This window comes from Oncorhynchus clarkii, chromosome 7, assembly GCF_045791955.1.
Source record: "Oncorhynchus clarkii lewisi isolate Uvic-CL-2024 chromosome 7, UVic_Ocla_1.0, whole genome shotgun sequence".
Lineage (NCBI taxonomy): Eukaryota > Metazoa > Chordata > Actinopteri > Salmoniformes > Salmonidae > Oncorhynchus > Oncorhynchus clarkii.
Genome location: NC_092153.1, coordinates 51954370 through 51970302, shown reverse-complemented (window position 1 = coordinate 51970302; position 15933 = coordinate 51954370). Strand labels below are relative to the sequence as shown.

Sequence of the window (15933 nt, the reverse complement as noted above, 5' to 3'; positions counted from 1 at the left end):
CCCTCCTCGGACCTACACATAGAGGACTCACGCCGAGAAGACTCTACATCCAAACCACAGCACCCCCAGCCACATCAACCAATCAACACCCCCCCTCATGTCAACCATGCCCACACCCCATTTAGGCCTCCTCAGGTCAGACATTTGCTGCACCTGCCCACTCCATGCCCCCCACTCCCGCAAAGAGGGCCTCAACATGAAAGTTACACATATGCCAAGGCCGTGAGCAGGCAACCAGGCCCAACCCCCACACTTACATTAGGCCAAGCCAGTGGCATGTACCAGATGCTCAGCAGGCTCTGCTTACACTTACTGGTCTGAGGCCAAACCACACAACTAACAACATTGGACACATTGGAACACAAAGCCTTCACTTTCTCATCCTGGAATATCCAAGGTCTGAGGTCATCTTGGCCAAAAGAGCAGGAACCTGGATTTCATCAAAGAAATCTGAAATACAGACATTGTCATCCTACAAGAAACATTGTATAGAGGAGATGGACCCACTGGTTGCCCCCTAGGTTACAGAGAGCAGGTAGTCCCATCCACCAAACTACCAGGTGTGAAACAGGAAAGGGACTCAGGGGGTATGCTATTTTGATATAGAACAGACCTAAGTCACTCTATTAAATTAATCAAAACAAGAACATTTATTATTTGGCTAGAAATTCAAAAGGAAATTATCTCAATTGAGAACAATGTCCTCCTGTGTGCTACCTATATCCCCACACTAGAATCCTCATACTTTTAAAGAAGACAGCTTCTCCATCCTGGATGGGGAAATCAATCAATCATTTCCAGGCCCAGGGACATGTAATAGTCTGTGGCGACCTAAATGCCAGAACTGAACAAGAACCTGACACCCTCAGCACACAGGGGGACAAACACCGATCTGGAGGTGACAGCGTTCCCTCCCCCATATGATGCCCCCTTAGGCACAACTACTACAACATAACCAACAAAACGGGTCACAACTCCTGCAGCTCTGTCACACGCTGGGTATATCCAGGCTGTATCACATCCGCCCGTGATTGAGAGTCCCATAGGGTGGCGCACAATTGGCCAAGCGTCGTCCGGGTTTGGCCGGGGTAGGCCATCATTGTAAATAAGAATTTGTTCCTAACTGACTTGCCTTTTTTAACCTTTCTTTGGCGGCCCAACCCGGCCAATCCTGGGAGGACTGTTCTGCTGTGGTGTCAAGACTTTGGTATGGGGCTGAGGTGGGCTGTTCTGCTGGCTTCTCTGTGGGGGTGGCCAGCTCTCTAATGTGTTGTTCTCTGTCACATGCCATCCCACCTCACCCTCTCCTCCAGCACTCTGATCCTCTCCTCTAGTGCTCTGTTCTTCTCTTGCTCTTGCTCCTGTTGATGTTGTCTCATCACATTCCAGTGTCCAGATATGCCAATGGTAGGCTTCGAGGGCACTCCTATGGTTGGTACACCTATAGCTCATCTCTTGGCAGTAATCTTGTAGACTACTTTATCACTGACCTCAACCCAGAGTCTCTCAGAGCATTCACAGTCAGCCCACTGACAACCCTATCAGATCAGAGCAAAATCACAGCCTACTTGAACACAACACTCAATCATGAGACATCAAAGACAAAGGAACTGAATAATATTAAGAAATGCTATAGATGGAAGGAAAGTAGTGTGGAAACCTACCACAAAACAATTAGGCAACAACAAATTCAATCCCTTTTAGACAACTTTCTGGACAAAACATTCCACTGTATTAGTGAAGGTGTAAACATGGCAGTAGAATACCTAAACAGTGTATTTGACCTCTCAGCTTCCATATCAAATCAAAACATGTCCAAAAGAAAACCGATGAAAATTAACAGCAATGACAAATTGTTTGATGAAGAATGCAAAATCCAAGGAAAGATATTGAGAAATCTATCTAACCAAAAACATAGAGACCCAGAAAACCTGAGCCTATGCCTTCACTATGGTGAATCACTAAAACAATACAGAAATACACTGCAGAAAAAGAAGTAACAGCATGTCAGAAATCAGCTCAATGTAATTGAAGAATCCATAGACTCTAACCACTTCTGTGAACAAGCTGCGCCTTGGTCCGTCAATTATCAGCACCATAACAGAATATCCCACCCATGCATGACCAAGCAGCGTGTAAATGAGTTAAAGGAATTTTGGACTTGGGAGGAAATCATGGGAGGACACGAGACCCTTCCTTGGCGGGAGTCGCCAAGGAGCATAGGGGGACAGCGACGAAGAAGAACCCCCCGAAAAGAACCCCCAAGATTATAATCTTGGGGGGTGGCACATGGAATGGTCGGCTGAGCAGCGGAGAGTGCCAGAGCCCGAATGGGAGTCGATGGAGGAGTAGTCTAACCTAGAAGTAACAAAAGCATGGATTAATTTTTTTGCATCATTTTTGGACAGAAAGTTTATGATTTTTGCAGTGTTACGTAGATGGAAAAAATCTGTCCTTGAAACAGTCTTGATATGTTCGTCAAAAGAGAGATCAGGGTCCAGAGTAATGCCGAGGTCCTTCACAGTTTTATTTGAGACGACTGTACAACCATCAAGATGAATTGTCAGATTCAACAGAAGATCTCTTTGTTTCTTGGGACCTAGAACAAGCATCTCTGTTTTGTCTGAGTTTAAAAGTAAAAAGTTTGCAGCCATCCACTTCCTTATGTCTGAAACACAGGCTTCTAGCAAGGGCCATTTTGGGCCTTCACCATGTTTCATTGAAATGTACAGCTGTGTGTCATCCGCATAGCAGTGAAAGTTAACATTATGTTTTCTAATGACATCCCCAAGAGGTAAAAATATAAATTGAAAACAATAGTGGTCCTAAAACGGAACCTTGAGGAACACCGAAATTTACAGGTGATTTGTCAGAGGACAAACCATTCACAGAGACAAACTGATATCTTTCCGACAGATAATATCTAAACCAGGCCAGATCTTGTCCATGTAGACCAATTTGGGTTTCCAATCTCTCCAAAAGAATGTGGTGATCGATGTTATCAAAATCAGCACTAACATCTAGGAGCACAAGGACAGATGCAGAGCCTCAGTTTGATGCCATTAAAAGGTCATTTACCACCTTCACAAGTGCAGTCTCAGTGCTATGATGGGGTCTAAAACCAGACTGAAGCATTTCGTATACATTGTTTGTCTTCAGGAAGGCAGTGAGTTGCTGCGCAACAGCTTTTTCAAAAAAAATTGAGAGGAATGGAAGATTCGATATAGGCCAATAGTTTTTTATATTTTCTGGGTCAAGGTTTGGCTTTTTCAAGAGAGGCTTTATTACTGCCACTTTTAGTGAGTTTGGTACTGTAACGGTTTTCTTGCGGTGAAGGAGTCGGACCAAAATGCAGCGTGGTGGTTATTCATGGTTTTTAATGAAGAAAACTATACATGAATAAACTAACAAAACAATAAATGTGAGAAAACCTAAACAGCCTATCTGGTGACAACAAACACAAAGTCAGGAACAATCACCCACGAAACACTCAAAGAATATGGCTGCCTAAATATGGTTCCCAATCAGAGACAACGATAAACACCTGCCTCTGATTGAGAACCACTCCAGACAGCCATAGACTATGCTAGAAACCCCTACTATAATACAAACCCAATACCTAACAAAAACCCCAAGACAAAACACACCACATACAAAACCCATGTCACACCCTGGCCTGACCAAATTAATAAAGAAAACACAAAATACTAAGACCAGGGCGTGACAGGTACACATCCGTTGGATAGAGAGCCGTTTATTATGTTCAACATAGGAGGGCCAAGCACAGGAAGCAGCTCTTTCAGTAGTTTAGTTGGAATAGGGTCCAGTATGCAGCTTGAAGGTTTAGAGGCCATGATTATTTTCATCATTGTGTCAAGAGATATAGTACTAAAACACTTGAGTGTCTCTCTTGATCCTAGGTCCTGGCAGAGTTGTGCAGACTCAGGACAACTGAGCTATGGAGGAATACGTAGACTTAAAGAGGAGTCCTTAATTTGCTTTCTAATGATCATGATCTTTTCCTCAAAGAAGTTCTTGAATGTATTACTGCTGAAGTGAAAGCCATCCTCACTTTGGGAATGTTGCTTTTTAGTTAGCTTTGCGACAGTATCCAAAATAAATTTTGGATTGTTCTTATTTTCCTCAATTAAGTTGGAAAAATAGAATGATCAAGCAGCAGTGAGGGCTCTTCGATACTGCACGGTACTGTCTTTCCCAGCTAGTCGGAAGACTTCCAGTTTGGTGTGGCACCATTTCCGTTCCAATTTTCTGGAAGCTTGCTTCAGAGCTCGGGTATTTTCTGTATACCAAGGAGCTAGTTTCTTATGACAAATGTTTGTAGTTTTTAGGGGTGCAACTGCATCTAGGGTATTGCACAAGGTTAATTGAGTTCCTCAGTTCCTCCATCTTTGTGTTGTCTGAGAATTTATAGCATGACTTTTGATGCTCCTTGGTTGGGGTCTGAGCAGATTATTTGTTGCGATTGCAAACGTAATAAAATGGTGGTCCGGTAGTCCAGGATTATGAGGAAAAACATTAAGATCGACAATATTTATTCCATGGAACAAAGCTAGTTCCAGAGTATGACTGTGACAGTGAGTATGTCCAGAGACATGTTGGACAAAACCCACTGAGTCGATGATGGCTCCGAAAGCCTTTTGGAGTGGGTCTGTGGACTTTTCCATGTGAATATTAAAATCACCAAAAATTATAATATTATCTGCTATGATTACAAGGTCCGATAGGAATTCAGGGAACTCAGTGAGGAACGCTGTTTATGGCCCAGGAGGCCTGTAAACAGTAGCTATAAAAAGTGATTGAGTAGGCTGCATAGATTTCATGACTAGAAGCTCAAAAGACGAAAACGTCATTTTTTTTTTTGTAAATTGAAATTTGCTGTCGTAAATGTTAGCCACACCTCCACGTTTGCGGGATGCACGGGGGATATAGTCACTAGTGTAACCAGGAGGTGAGGCCTCATTTAACACAGTAAATTCATCAGGCTTAAGCCATGTTTCAGTCAGGCCAATCACATCAAGATTATGATCAGTGATAAGTTCATTGACTATAACTGCCTTTGAAGTGAGGGAACTAACATTAAGTAACCCTATTTTGAGATGTGAGGTATCACGATCTCTTTCAATAATGGCAGGAATAGAGGAGGTCTTTTTCTTAGTGAGATTGCTAAGGCGAACACCGCCATGTTTAGTTTTGCCCAACCTAGGTCAAGGCACAAACACTGTCTCAATGGGGATAGCTGAGCTGACTACACTGACTGTGCTTTTGGCAGACTCCACCAAGCTGGCAGGCTGGCTAACAGCCTGCTGCCTGGCTTGCACCCTATTTCATTGTGGAGCTAGAGGAGTTAGAGCCCTGTCTATGTTGGTAGATAAGATGAGAGTGCCCCTCCAGCTAGGATGGAGTCCTTCACTCCTCAGCAGGCCAGACTTGGTCCTGTTTGTGGGTGAGTCCCAGAAAGAGTGACAATTATCTACAAATGCTATATTTTGGGAGGGGCAGAAAACAGTTTTCAACCAGCGATTGAGTTGTGAGACTGCTGTAGAGCTAATCACTCCCCCTAACTGGGAGGGGGCCAGAGACAATTACTCGATGCCGACACATCTTTCTAGCTGATTTACACGCTGAAGCTATGTTGAGCTTGGTGACCTCTGACTGTTTCATCCTAACATCGTTGGTGCCGACGTGGATAACAATATCTCTATACTCTCTACACTCACCAGTGTTAGCTTTAGCCAGCACCATCTTCAGATTAGCCTTAACGTCGGTAGCCCTGCCCCCTCGTAAACAGTGTATCGCTGGATGATTTGTTTGAAGTCTAATACTGCGGGTAATGGAGTCGCACACAAACATGTGGATAGCGGGGTGCTCCCTCTGCTGTTTCCTGAAGTCCACAATCAGCTCCTTTGTTTTGTTGATGTTGGTTGAGAGGTTCTTTTCCTGGCACCACACTCCCAGGGCCCTCACCTTCTCCCTGTAGGCTGTCTCGTCATTTTTGGAAATCAAGAATACCACTGTTGTGTCATCTGCAAACTTGATGATTGAGTTGGAGGCGTGTGTGGCCATGCAGTCATGGGTGAACAGGGAGGGGGCTAAGCACACACCCTTGTGGGAACCCAGTGTTGAGGATCAGCGAAGTGGAGGTGTTGTTTCCTACCTTCACCACCTGGGGGCGGCTCTTCAGGACTCAGTTGCACAGGGTGGGGTTCAGACCCAGGGCCTCGAGCTTAAAGATGAGCTTTGAGGATACTATGGTGTTGAATGCTGGGCTATAGTCAATGAACAGCATTCTTACATAGGTATTCCTCTTGTCCAGATGGGAGAGGGCAGTGTGCAGTGCGATGGCAATTGCATCGTCTGTGGATCTATTGGGCGGTAAACAAATTGAAGTGGATATATGTCACGCCTGCTCTCACTCTTTCCTTCACGCCAGGCTCCCCAGCAATGCTCACTCCTGCCATCATCATTACACACACCTGCCTTACCCCCATCACATGCATCAATGATTATTGGACTCGCCTGGACTCACTCATCTCTGTCATGACCTTCCCTATATCTGTCTGGTTCCCTGCTCTGTTCCCTGCTTTCTGCATTAATGTTTGTTTGTCTTTGTATACCCATGTGCTAATGCTGTTCCTGTCCTGTTACCTGTCTGTTCCTCATTAAATGTTGATTCCCCGTACCTGCTTCTCATCTGCAGCGTCGGTCCTTACAGAATTCTTCAAATGAAGCATCAGGGAGTGCTGACGTTCCGTTTGGTGGTGACGTCCGGTCCGGTACCTGACACTGATGGAACCAGGGGTGTCTAAGCCAGCTCGTCGGGCTGTCACGCCCTAGCTGGCTCGAGAGGTTTCTTGACCCGGTGGGCTCGGAAAGGCGCCCATTCCACGTCCGGCCTCAGCCAGATTGTCAGGGTTTTATGCCCAGCCGGCTCCTCAGGCTGCTAAGCCTCCGGCGGATCATCGGGCTCCCACGCCTCAGCGGGATCGACAGGCCTTCATGCCTCAGCTGGATTGTCAGGCTCCTATGTCTCAGCCGGTTCGTCAGGGTTTCACACCAAGCCGGCTTGTCCAACACCCATTGCCTCGGGCGGCCTGTCAGGCTTGCCCAGGTGGGACGTCGGGTGGCGCCCCTAAAAGGGGGGGGTACTGTCACGCCTGCTCCCACTCTTCCCCCTGGCGCACGAGGGCACCAGGCTCCCCAGCTTAATGCACACCTGCCTTCCCCCCGTCAAGCGCATCAGCAATTCTTGGACTCATCTGGACTCAATCATCTCTGTCATTACCTTCCCCAAAACTGTCTGGTTCCCTGCTCTGTTCCCTGCTTCTGCATTAATGTTCGTTGTCTTTGTATACCCGCGTGCTGACACTGTTCCTGTCCTATTACCAGTCTGTTCCTCATTCAAATGTTGACTCCCCATACCTGCTTCTCAGTGGTAGTCATTTATCTCAGTTACCTTTGCTTTATTGGGTACAGGAACAATGTTGGACATATTGAAGCATGTGGGGACAGCAGACTGGGATAGGGAGATATTGAATAGGTCCTTAAACACTCCAGTCAGCTGGTCTGTGCATGCTCTGAAGACACAGCTAGGGATGTCGTCTGGGCCCGGCAGCCTTGCAAAGGTTAACACGTTTAAATGTCTTACTCAAGTTGCCAACGGTGAAGAAGAGACCACAGTCCTTGGGCCGCGTCGGTGCCACTGTGTTATCCTCAAAGCGGGCTGTACAGACTCAGACAGTATATCCCGAGAGAGCCTTGTTTCAGTGAAACAGTGAAATGTTAAAATCCCTGATGTCTCTCTGGAAGGAAATACTCGTCCTGAGCTCGTCAACTTTATTATCCAGACACTAAACATTAGCGAGTAATATACTCAGAAGCGGTGGGTGGTGTGCGCACATCCTGAGTCGGACTAAAAGTCCACTCCGAGTACCTCTCCTCTGCCGGAATATTTTTGGTCAGCCTCGGGAATCAGTTCAATTGCCCTGGGGGGTACGAACAAAGGAACTGATTTGGGAAAGTCGTATTCCTGGTCATAATGCTGGTAATGCTGATAAGCTTAGCTCTTATATCCAAAAATTCTTCCTGGATGTATGTAATAACAGCAAAACATTTCTGGTCTAATAATGTAAGAATTAACATAAAAAAACAAAATACTGCAAAGTTTCCTAAGAGCTAGTAGCAGCCCTATTTGTCAGTGCCATTTTGTTGTAAGACTGACCCACAAAGACCCAGAGAGTATTAAAAAACAAATCCAATTATTATTAACTCCCATATCTATTGGGTGAAATGCCAGTGTGCAATCACAGCAGAAATATTTGTGACCTGTTGCTACAAGAAAAGGGCAACCAGTGAAGAACAAACACCATTGGTAAATACACCTTATTTGCCTTTATTACTTTAACTATATGCACATCATTACAACACTGTGTCGTGTCTTTGGCTATGCCGGATTAAGTGATATGACATGCTATTCTATAAAATCCTTTCTCTGTAATTAATATTACCGGATTGAGCTAATCATGTAAATGTAATTAACTAGAAAGTCAGGGCACCACAAAATAATATTTATAGAGCTGTTATCTTCCGAATAAACTCTTAAAGACCTAGTAATATTTTACATCAATAGCAGTCAATATTAATCAGTCTCATCTGAAAGTTGTAAATTATTGGTTATCTTCACAAGTTGAATCAGCAATACAAAATTGGGTTGAATTGTTTATTTTTTGGAGCTGCGCCTCAATAGGTTGGTGGTAGATGGAAGGCCGTGTTGCCCAACAGAGTCCTTTGTCCTTTGAAGAGTGTCTCTGGTGGGGAACGGGAAACGTTGTGGTGTCGTCGTTGTGTGTTACATGTTACACTCTATCCGTCCTTTCCTAGCCCACGTTTACAGTGGCCGTTGCTAACTCAACGGCTAGGAGGTATCACTTCTGTAGCGAATAAGAGTTCCAAGTTCATACCATTCGCAACCAAAGCTCACGCTGAGGTTGGGTTCGTTCTGTAGTTATTATCTGAATCCTTCTGACATTGGATCGTTATCCTAATGTACCCGGAACAGGAGGTTACATTTTCGTCAATGGCTTATATAGTGGAGGGAGATAAGGGTGCGTTTAATAGTTTATAACCCATGTCTCTTCAAATCTCTCATTTGGAAGCTGAAATTACATTTAATCTTTTCACAAATAATTTTATATTTAAACATTTGAATTGCACAACAATTCCATGTGAATCTGATAACTATAATGTGTAGACTTTCCCAGATACAGTTTAGGTCGTCCTGTCATCAGTCATAATGTCTCAGATGAAAACCGAACTGACATCATATTCATTAAGTACCAACGCACATTTTCAACTGGTTCTATTACCAAAATATGGTTCCTTTCCCTCCACTTGTTTGATGTTCCCAGACTCTCTATGTTTAACAAAGGCTATTCAAGAGTCCCTCTGTAGAGTCAAGAGAGAGGGAAGGGAGAAAGATATTTATGGGGAGGTCATAAACCTTACCCACAGGCCGACGCCATGACAACTGTGTTGACGTGACTATCATGAATGTGATGACTGTTATTTATCGAATCAAGTAACTATGTTTAATTGTTTCTCGATTAAATTAATCATGTAACAATTAACTCATTAGGAATTTAGGGCACCAGAGAAGAAATTGTTTAACCAGTTACCATCTCCCTAATTAAACTCAAAGATATATATTTAAATCATATATCGATAACAGTCACATTAATCATTACCTTATATCAGTATCATTCTGAACGTTGCATAATCCTGGGATCCGTAAGAACCCCAGCCTTTCTGAATATTCAGTAATACACACATTGATTTAATCATTTACAACACTGCTGAATGCTGAAAGCTGAACGAGAGACCTCGGTTTATAGTTTTTGTAAAGCTGATAGTTTTTTTTATATACATTTATTTCATTTGGGATTCTGCGGTTCTGTTGGGCTTAGTTGCTGTGAGCGCTGCTGTCTGTCTCGGGATCCCTCGAGATTCCGCAGAGGGGTGAGACACGGAAGCCCAGCTAGCCTAGCTGACTCAGCGGTCTCAAATGTAGGTCGCTATTGAACGTTTCAAACGCTGCAGGAGCTGTGTTTACTTTGTTTTGTTTCCCTGGACAATGTGGACCGCGCTGACTTTCAATGTAGCAACTGCTTGCTTGAGGAGTACTACAGGGGTGAAGTGGCTACTCTTAGCAAGCAAGTAGCAAACCTACATAAACTACTGGGGAATCCACGCCCGCCTAGTTTTTCTTTCACCCCAGTAGCCAGACGCCGCTCTAGTGGAAGTGTCACCGCCGTGTTGGCTCTCCACAGTCACTTTTATAGATAACTTTGACGCCTTCTGGAAACATAAGATACTCAACAGGAATGACAGAGTCCATCCAAATCATCTTGCTTCCTGGACTCCTGTCCACCCATTTCAAGGCTGCGTTGAAACAATGACTCATCAATGACCCAAGACCAGCTCAGCTAATCACTATCATTGTGACAATGAGTCATCATAATGCTACATTATCCTAGGGGTGTTGGTAAACACAACATAAGTAACTTAATTTATGTCCCCCTAATTACGCTTGATACCTTTGTTAATCCTACAGCTATTGGATGCAGTAATCATGAGCCTATGAACCAGAGTTATTACACTGTTAGCACTGAGGCAGTGTGCCCTAGTAGGATAACCCCTTTGTGCAGCTCACCCTGCACTATCAAGTCTACTTCTGATAAGCTTCTCAGTAAAGCATTTAAAAACAAGCAAACAACCCAGAAGAGTGCTTAAAATAGCCCATATTAACATATGCAGCCTGTGAAACAAGGTCCATGAAGTCAATAACTTGCACGTAACTCATATTATGAGTATCTCTGAAACTCACTTAGATAATACCTTTGATGATACAGTGGTAGCAATACATGGTTATTTCACTTACCGAAAAGACAGAAATGCCAGTGGGGGAGGTGTTGCGGTCCATATAAATAAGCACATTCCTGTAAAGCTTTGAGAATATCTAATGCTAAATACTGTTGAAGTAGTATGGCTACAGGTTCATCTGCCTCACCCAAAGCCCATTCTGGTGGGAAGCAGCTGTAGGCCACCAAATGCTAACAGTATCTGGGTAACATGTGTGAAATGCTTGATAATGTACATGATATCAACGGAGAAGTATTTTCTGGGTGATTTAAATATTGATTGGCTCTCATCAACCTGCCCACGAAAGAAAAAACGTCAAACTGTAACCAGTGCCTGCTACCTACCAGGGTATTTACAAACAGCACAGGAATTAATAAAGTATTGATCACTTCCTTACTAATGCTGCAAAAAAATGCTTTAAAGCAGTATCCAAATCCATAGGATGTAGTGATCACAATATAATAGCCATATCTAGGAAATCCAAAGTTCCAAAGGCTGAGCCTAATATAGTGTACAAGAGGTCATACAATACATTTGTAGTGATTCATGTGTTGATGACGTAAAGAATATTCGCTGGTCTCTGGTGTGTAATGCGGAGTAACCAGATGCTGCACTTTACACATTTATGAAATTGCTTATTGCAGTTACTAATAAGCACACATAAAAAATAAAGGAGAGCCGCACACTCTAGGAGCTCAGATGCAAAAACATTTATGTCCAACGTTTCGACAGACAAGCGGCCTTCATCAGGGTATAATGACAACACTGCGGGATGACTCATTTATATAGTGTCAAAAGACAGGGTGACATGTTCGATGCCAATAAAACGTAGAGTCATTCCGCAGTGTTTGGCATTATACCCTGATAAAGACAGCTTGTCGGACATACATCTTTTTGCATCTGAGCTCCTAGAGTGTGCGGCTCTCCTTTATTTTTTAAGTGTTCCACTCCGCTAGCCAGCACCGCCGAAATAGGTGTGCATTTCTTTCGCCTCTAGACTAATAAACGCACACCCATTAAGAAAATGACTAAAAACTGTTAAATCCCCTTGGGTAATGAGGAATTGAAAAATTGCATGGTTGAGAGGGATGAGGCAAAGGTATGGCAAATACGTTTGGCAGCACAGCTGATTGGCAAACATACTTGAATTTAAGAAATCATGTGACTAAGCTAAATAAAAATACAAATCAACTATACTATGAAAGAAAGATAAAGAATGATAGTAAAAGCTTTGGAGCACCTTAAATTACATTTAGGGGAAAAAAGCTAAATTGGCTCCATCATTCATTGAATCAGATGGCTCATTTATCACAAAACCCACTGATATTGGCAACTAATTGAATAACTTTTTCATTGACAAGATAAACAAACATAGGGATGACATGCCAACAAAAAACGCTGACACTACACCCGTGGAGGCTGGTGACTTAAGGAGGATGGGTGACAAAAACTTCTATAATTTCTAAACGGTTTATCCGGTATCTATGGAAATACCCTCAAATTAAAGCTGACAGTCTGCACTTCACCCTCATTGTCATTGTATCCTTTCAAACTCATAGTGCTAGAGTACAGAACCAAAATAACAAAACAATGGTCACTGTCCAATGAATTATGGTGCTCACTGTAAATAGCAGATACATTCCATTACAGCTGCGCCATCGTAGGTTTGGACAACGAGTTTCTCTATGAACTTAAACTCAGACATCTCAACATTCGTAAGTCAAACACAGACTGTGCATCTCGCCCACTTGACACATCAAAGTGGCCCAGGAAATGTTCCTGAATAAAGCCCTGATCATCCACATACCTGATGATAACTGACAACTGCAAGCAGACTGTTGCCACCATAGGTCACAGGGCGGTGGGGCAATTTTTACCATCTGGGGCCTGGAGTTTTTCCTTATTTGTTAACCTAACTAGGAAAACTCTGGACCGTATAAGTGATGACAGTGATTCATCAGTTGTAAAAAGGTTTTATATGGGTTATGATGGGACCAGTCTTTGCAAATCAGGTCACATCATTTTTAAAAACTCCTGAAAAAATCTCCTGGCCCTGGGGGGATTAAAACTCTGTCAAACTGCAGCTATCTTACATTTGTTCATGTAAATTATATTTAGACTAGGAGGGGGATTTCCTCTACCCAGACACAGACAACAACTGATACACAATAGAACTCACAGGGCTGATCTTGCTTTATCCATGTTTGCATCATGCACGCCTCGGCAACTGTAGGCAAAAGATTTACTCACATCACTATTATGTTGACTAATTCATTCCAGTTAATCATTATGGATTAAAAACGTATATAAATTTGTGGTGTGATCCCAAACACACCGCCCAGGCAACGAAGGAGTGGCTTCGTAAGAAGCATATCAAGGTCCTGGAGTGGCCTAGCCAGTCTCCAGATCTCAACCCCATAGAAAATCTTTGGAGGGAGTTGAAAGTCCGTGTTGCCCAGCAACAGCCCCAAAACGTCACTGCTCTTGTTGGCAATGACAGAGGTCAAATCTTTTCTGTAAGTCTTCACAAGGTTTCACACACTGTTGCTGGTATTTTGGCCCATTCCTTCATGCAGATCTCCTCTAGAGCAGTGATGTTTTGGGGCTGTTGCTGGGCAACACAGACTTTCAACTCCCTCCAAAGATTTTCTATGGGGTTGAGATCTGGAGACTGGCTAGGCCACTCCAGGACCTTGATATGCTTCTTATGAAGCCACTCCTTCGTTGCCCGGGCGGTGTGTTTGGGATCACTGTCATGCTGAAAGACCCAGCCACGTTTCATCTTCAATGCCCTTGCTGATGGAAGGAGGTTTTCACTCAAAATCTCACGATACATGGCCCCATTCATTCTTTTCTTTACACGGATCAGTCGTCCTGGTCCCTTTGCAGAAAAACAGCCCCAAAGCATGATGTTTCCACCCCCATGCTTCACAGTAGGTATGGTGTTCTTTGGATGCAACTCAGCATTCTTTGTCCTCCAAACAAAACGAGTTGAGTTTTTACCAAAAAGTCATATGACCATATGACATTCTCCCAATCTTCTTCTGGATCATCCAAATGCTCTCTAGCAAACTTCAGACGGGCCTGGACATGTACTGGCTTAAGCAGGGGGACATGTCTGGCACTGCAGGATTTGAGTCCCTGGCGGCGTAGTGTGTTACTGATGGTAGGCCTTGTTACTTTGGTCCCAGCTCTCTGCAGGTCATTCACTAGGTCCCCCCATGTGGTCCTGGGATTTTTGCTCACCGTTCTTGTGATCATTTTGACCCCACGGGGTGAGATCTTGCGTGGAGCCCCAGATCGAGGGAGATTATCAGTGGTCGTGTATGTCTTCCATTTCCTAATAATTGCTCCCACAGTTGATTTCTTCAAACCAAGCTGCTTACCTATTGCAGATTCAGTCTTCCCAGCCTGGTGCAGGTCTACAATTTTGTTTATGGTGTCCTTTGACAGCTCTTTGGTCTTGGCCATAGTGGAGTTTGGAGTGTGACTGTTTGAGGTTGTAGACAGGTGTCTTTTATACTGATCAACAAGTTCAAACAGGGGCCGTTAATACAGGTAACAAGTGGAGGACAGAGGAGCCTCTTAAAGAAGAAGTTACAGGTCTGTGAGAGCCAGAAACCTTGCTTGTTTGTAGGTGACCAAATACTTATTTTCCCACAATAATATGCAAATAAATTCATTAAAAATCCTACAATGTGATTTTATGGATTTTGTTTCTAATTTTGTCTGTCATAGCTGAAGTGTACCTATGAAGAAAATTACAGGCCTCTCTCATCTTTTTAAGTGGGAGAACTTGCACAATTGGTGGCTGACTAAATATTTTTTTGCCCCATTGTACAGTGCAATTTCACTGAAAACAAATTGACAACATACTTTCATCATGCGTATAGAGAAGGACACTGAAAAAGCACAGCACTTACACAAATGACTGATGATAGGCTGAGAGAAATTGATTATAAAATGATTGTGGGGGCTGTCTTGTAGACTTCAGTGCAGCTTTTGACTATTATCGAGCATAGTCTGCTGCTGGAAAATGTGTGTGTTATGGCTTTACACCCCTCTCTATATTGTGGTTACTTGTCTAACAGAACACAGAGGGTGTTCTTTAATGGAAGCCTCTCAAACATAATCAATGTCGAAGCAGGAATTCCCCAGGGTAGTTGTTTAGGTCCCTTGATTTTTTTTCAATCATTACTAACAACATGCCACTGGCTTTGAGTAAGGCCAGTGTGCCTATGTATACAGATGACTCAACACTATACAGGTCAGCTACCACAGCGACTGAAATGACTGCAACACTTAACAAAGAGCTGCAGTTAGTTTTGGAATAGTAGCAAGGAATGACTTAGTCCTAAATATTCCCAAAACTAAAAGCATTGTATTTGGGACAAATCATTCACGAAACCCAAAATCTCAACTACATCTTGTAATGAATAAAGTGGAAATTGAGCAAGTTGAGGTGACTTAACTACTTGTAGTAACCCTGGATTGTAAACTGTCATGGTCAAAACATATTGATACAAAAGTAGCTAAAATAGGGAGAAGTCTGTCCATAATAAAGCACTGCTCTACCTTCTTAACAACATTATCAACAATGCAGGTGCTACAGCCCCTGGTTTTGTCGCACCTGGACTACTGAGAGAGCTATAACTACATGGATACATATAGAGCCATAACTACATGGAACTCTATTCCACATCAGGTAACTGATGCAAGCAGTATAATCAGATTTAAAAAGCAGGTAAAATACACCTTATGGAACAGCGGGAACTGTGTAGTAACACAAACATAGTCACAGACACATGCATACACACACGTGATAACATACACGCTATACACACACACGTATACATGGATATTGGGTTGTAGATATGTGGTAGTGGAGTATGGGCCTGAGGGCACACACTTAGTGTGTTGTGAATTATGTAATGGATGCATTGTGATGAGTTTGGGGATCCATAATAAAGACAAATATAAATACAAAACTAACTAAAT

The 15933-nt window shown here is 43.3% G+C and overlaps 1 protein-coding gene across 2 annotated transcripts in view; it reads left to right on the top strand.

The window, feature by feature from the left end:
* Window positions 1-15933, top strand: part of LOC139413449 (immunoglobulin superfamily member 21-like) — a 260296-nt gene that overhangs the window by 153282 nt on the left and 91081 nt on the right. The gene's annotated exons all lie outside the window — the stretch shown is intronic.